Below are 6053 nucleotides of genomic sequence, written 5' to 3' on the forward strand. Positions count from 1 at the left end.
ACATCCAGTTTCCAGGTAGGCCACCAAAAAAACCGTGAAAGTAATTCTTGTGTGGCTTTGATGCCTCTGTGACCAGCTACAGGGGAATCATGGCACATTTGCAATGCTTTCTTTTGCACCTCGTTTGTAGGGAGGAATATCAGGTCTTGGTAATAAAAATATCCTTGTTTTTTGTACAATAATGGTCTTAGTTCTTCTATGTCATGGTCCGATAGGTTGGCGTATTCTTGTTGTACTTCTTCCAGGAAAGACTGAGCCACTCCAATGATCTTACTGGGTTCTAGAAGATACTGGGATGAGGAAGGAGAACACTCTGGATATCGGCGAGACAGAGCATCAGCCAGAATGTTTTGAGATCCTGGAATATATGTAATATAAAAATCGTACTGACTGAAGAAAAAGGCCCAGCGGGCCTGACGACTATTCTGGCATACAAAATTTCTTAAACATTGTAAATTACGGTGGTCTGTCCTCACCTCAAATGGTTCCTTGGAACCCATCAGAAACTGCCTCCACTCAAGGCAGGCTGTTTTCAGAGCCATTAATTCCCTTTCAAGTACGGAATAATGTTGTTCAGCTGTGGAAAGGATATGAGACAAATAGAAAACAGGATGTTCAAGGCCATCATCCTCTTGTCGTTGGAGTAAGACAGCTCCGATGGCTCTCTCAGAAGCATCAGTTACTACTATAAATTGCTTGGTGGTATCTGGATGTCTTAAGATGGGGGCTTGGGTGAAGGCTCTCTTTAAGCTTTGAAAGGCTGCTTCAGCAGCCTCAGTCCAGACAAACCCCTTCTTTAAATTGTCCTTCTTTAAGGTGTGAGTTATGTGGCTAGTCTGACTGGCAAAGTCTAGAATGAATTGTCGATAGAAGTTTGCTAAACCTAGGAAACATTGTGTTTCTTTTATGGTAGAAGGAGAAGGCCACTCTAGGATAGCTTGTACCTTTTCTTGATCCATAGCTATGCCGGTGGGACTTAAATGATAGCCCAGATATTTGACTTCCGTTATGTCGAACTCACATTTCTCTGGTTTGCAAAATAGTTGATGATCACGAAGTCTTTGAAGAACTTGTTTCACATGGGAAGTATGGAGTTCAGGATTTCTAGAATAAATAAGAATGTCATCTAGGTAGATCACGACTGTCTGATTAAGTAGGTCTGAAAACACTGAGTCCATAAATCTCTGGAAGATTGCCGGGGCGTTAGTAAGACCAAACGGCATAACCCTATATTCAAAATGGCCAAATGGGGTCCTGAATGCTGTCTTCCATTCGTCGCCTTCTCTTATGCGTAAAAGGTGGTAGGCTCCTCGTAAATCCAATTTAGTAAAACGTTGGGCCCCTCTGATAGCTTCCAGTATGTCCCTGATGAGAGGCAAAGGATAACGATCTTTAATGGTGATTTTATTCAGACCTCGAAAATCCAGGCACGGACGAAGATCCTTAGTCTTCTTGGGCACAAAAAAGAGAGGGGCCCCAGCCGGAGACGACGATGGAACAATAAGACCACTCTGTATATTTTCATCCAGATACTCCTTTAGAACTTCCCTTTCGGGTTCCGTGAGGGAGTACATCCTCCCAAAAGGAACAATTGTGCCGGGTTCTAATGGAATTGCACAATCATATTCTCGATGTGGAGGTAGCACAGGTTTTGACGGTTTTTGGAAAATATCCTGAAACTCCAAATAGTGGTCTGGGACCCCTTGGACCGTATTAATGGACATACCAGTGGCACCTTCAGTAGCTAAGGATCTTTTCGGAGACCAATACTTGTCGGAAGTAAAACAGTTCTCGTGACAAAATTGCGAAGACAAAGAGACTGTCCGGGTAACCCAATTTATATATGGGTTATGTCTAATGAGCCACGGAATTCCAAGAATGATGGTATGGTTAGGGGATGTAATAAGATCGAAGGAGATGTGTTCTTGATGGTTTCCCACCTGTAGACTTAACATCAGGGTAGTGGTGTCTACAGGACCAGAGGATATCAAAGATCCATCCACAGTGTGTACCTGTTCGGGTACTTCTTTTGCTTGAGTAGGAACTAGGTTAGCAGCAGCCCATGTCTTGTCCATGTATATACCACTAGCACCACAGTCTAGTAATGCCATAGTCTTTTCTTGACGACCGTCAGGAAGTTGTAACAGGACAGGAAAGATGAACAAGGCAGTTGTATTGTCATTAAAGGAGCTGATGGAAGGTATAGCTGTAGATCCCGTCCCCTCCCTTCTTACAGAGGACGGGAGGTGGCGTTTCCCGAAGGTCTGGACGGACGTACTGGACAGGTACGGAGTATGTGACCAGCAGAACCACAATACAGGCACAACCCTCTCTTGCGTCTGTCTTCTCGTTCACTAGCAGAGAGCGGACCTCGGGTAGTATCCACCTGCATGGGTTCCCCTTCGATGTCTCTAGCAGGAGTGCGAGGTTCCTCGGAACGCTGCAGGTATGCACGTGAGCTACTTGGCTGGGTAAACCCTCTACTCCTTTTCTTTTCCGATCTCCGTTCCTGAAGACGATATTCGATGGACAGTGCTTGATCCATCAGGCCACGAAGATCTTCCGCTCTGGTAGAATGCACTAGTTCATCCTTTATTTCTTCTTTGAGTCCTCTACGAAATAATGTTACCAGAGTACGTTCCACCCAAGTGGTCTCTGCCGCCAGCTGACGAAAACGGGTTATATATTGCAGGACGTCTTGGGAGCCTTGTTGGATGTCGCACAAGGCTTCTTCAGCGGAGGCTTCCAATCCAGGACGGCTAAACATTTGTTTGAAGCGACTCACAAAGGCGGAATAGTCTGACAATACAGGGTCGTCGGAGGACACCATCGGGGTTGCCCAGGCCAAGGCTGGGCCGGATAAGGCACTGATAAGATAACCCACCTTGGTCCTGTCGTGGGAGAATTGAGTAGGTCGGAAGGCGAAATACACCGTTAAAGCATCCAAGAACTCGCGAAGCTTGGTTGGTTCACCAGAGAAACAAGGGGTAGAAGCGGAGATTGTCGGGACATCACTGGTGCGGAGGGCCAAGCCTGTCGTAACGCAGCATTTTCATTACGTAGTTGTTGCAACTCCTGGGCTTGTTGCTGAATCGTGGTTAACAGAGATTGCTCCGGATCTGCAGCAGCCGCCACTGTATTATCCATGGTGTTTGAGGACGTCGGAATGGTTGGGCGCTGCAATCTGTCACGACTCACGTGCTGCTTGCGCCTGGAATTTGCAGATCTGGTGGCGTGAATCTTCAATGTTCGGCTTTGGCCCAAAAAGGGGCGACTCTTTCTGGTAGCCACGGTGCTGTAGGCAATGGAGACACCAAGAACAGACCGTGCCCTTCAGAAAGTAGCGCCAGAGGGAAAAACCCCTTCCAAAGGGGAAAAACCTCCAAACAGGAAAAGTCCTGGAGAAAAACAAGAACAAACAAACAGGAATCCAAAAGGAGCAAAAATCAGAAAACACAGAATGCTGAGTCCAAAACCAAAAGGCAAGGAAATCAGGAGCGAAGACACCAACTGAGCAGAAAGTGTTGCAGCGCAAGGAAAGAGGAAAAACACAGCCCTTATATACCAACAAACAGGAAGTGACCCACAGGAAGTAAAAGGACACCATCTTAGATAGGGAAACAATATATAGAACAGAATAGTAGAGGAACCATAGAGAATAGGGAACAAGGAATGCTGGGAAAGCACAGGAATCTGGGAAGGAGGAAAAGACATAAAGAAAGGCACACAACAGACTGCAAACAGAAGAAAGGACAAAGAAACGAAGAAAAACAGGTAAGAGGGTTCAGAGACCCCTGGGACAGTGAAAGGCAGAAGGAAGAACGAGGCCCCAAGCAAATCTGGGGCCTCGAAACGCGCAGGAGAGGCTGGGGGCGCGCCGCGTCTTAATAACGCGGTGCGCGGCCCGAGCCGAACGCCCGGCCGAAGTCGAGCTCTCTGCTCGCGCCGCACCGCGCGGCGCGACAGCTTCAGCGTGTTATGCTTGTCAACTTAGACATTCAAGTACATATTTTAGTTCATTTTTATCTCAGTGCATTTATGCTGACATCTACACTTTGAACCAAAGGGAGGGTGTTGTGAGGTTGTTTTATCATCTTTTTATGGGCACGTTATTTTAGCCATAGGTCTGCAGCTTGTGCCCTTTAGCCTAAAAAATAATTAATTTTATTATTTTAACAGAAGCCTTGTTTGGAAGTGATATTTTTATTCTTTTATCTATTACACTTTTAACCTAGAAATTATTTTCATATCTTAGCACAACATTTTACTCTCTGCTTGCCCAAGGCTGTACACAATAATGTTGTCGGCACACAGAAGAACATCACATTCCCTGCAATTTCATGGAAACATATGTGTTTTTTATTTTAGGGCAGTTTTCTTAGAATAACAGATGTTTTATTAAAAAAAACACTCCTTTGCCTCCTATACGTTGGAGGGAAATTCCAGCAACAAGTTGCCACATTATCCTGTTCACTTCATTGCAGCTGTCTGCTGAGACTAGATGTCTTTTCTGCCTACATGGGACAGGACTTTCGGTAGACCAACAGGCCTCTTCGCTACAAGCATATTCAGGTATGGCAATGGTGTCTTCACAGGGGTCCTGAAGAGTGGATTAGGGCAAACACTGCTGTGCTCTAGTAGAACCTTAGTGGTGTAAGTAGGAATTCTGACATTTAGCATTGTAGCACTATGATGAGACTTTTTCTATGTTTCACTTTCTTTGTCACTGCACTGCTATTATTGTGTTTCATTATCCTTATTATTGAAGTACATGCCTTTTTATCTAGGATGCAGTTGATTCAATAAAATTCATTGAACCAAGCCCTGCTTATGTTTGTCTTTGCACGTGTAAGGCGAATGTAACTTAGAGAAAAAGGGGTAGGATCTGTTCCACCACGGTTTCCATGAGAAATCAGAATGTCATGGGCACGACTGCCACAAATCACTGCCACTTTCAGGTGCTGGTGAGGTACTGCTAGCTGGCCAGAAGGGTTAGGCTGACAGTTGTCACACGGTGTGGAATTGGACTCTGTTCCCCCACAATCCTGTGGTGCTGCCGCCCGAATCCAGCAGTCTCATTGTTATAATGAGAGCCAACATGACACCATACTATACGATATTATACAATGACAGGCCATATTATGTCATACCATGTGGTACTAACCAATAGCAGGCCATATTATACCACACCATACTTTACAATGACAGGCCATAGCAAATCATAACATTACTAGACAATGACAGGCCATATTATACCATACCATGCCACGCTACACAATGACAGGCCATATTATACTATACCATGCCACGCTACACAATGACAGGCCATACCATACCATACTTTACAATCAGAGCCCATACTATACCATTTTACACAATGGCAGCCCATACATACAATAATATACAATGGGAGTCCATACCACACTATATGCAATGACAGGCCATACTATACCATAATATAAAGTGAGAGCGCATACCATACTATACAATGAGAGACCATACCATAATATACAGTGATAGGCCATACCATTCCATACTGTACAATGAGAGCCCATCCCATACTATACCATACGAAAGGCCATAATACACCATTCCATACAATACAATAACAGCCCATCCCGTCCCGTCCCACTAACAAAAATAACACTGACACAGTCAGTGCTTGTTGCTTTATTTACCAATCCAGCATGGATTGGTAAATAATATTTTAAAAAGAAAGAAGTAAACACAAAAGCTTTTTTAAGGTGGACTGGCCAACAGCAATTTGCTGCCTGAACCTCTGCATATTTCTTTTTTAACCCCTTCTGTGCCAAGGATGTAATGGTTACGTCCCGAGGCACAGTGCTCATGTTCACAGAGCCCAGAGGGAGCGCTAGCGCTCCCTCTGTGGGGTCCCTCCCGCCCCCCCAAGGCAGGGATGGAAGGGGATGTATCGGGAGACTTGGGGGAACGCTGGGTGGAAGGAAATTTGTGGCTCCTCTCAAATTCCAGAACTTTCTGTCACCGAAATGAGAGGAAAAAGTGTTTTTTTTCATCAAATTTTGAGGTTTGCA

Source organism: Pleurodeles waltl, unplaced genomic scaffold (assembly GCF_031143425.1).
Source record: "Pleurodeles waltl isolate 20211129_DDA unplaced genomic scaffold, aPleWal1.hap1.20221129 scaffold_39, whole genome shotgun sequence".
NCBI classification, from domain to species: Eukaryota; Metazoa; Chordata; class Amphibia; order Caudata; family Salamandridae; genus Pleurodeles; species Pleurodeles waltl.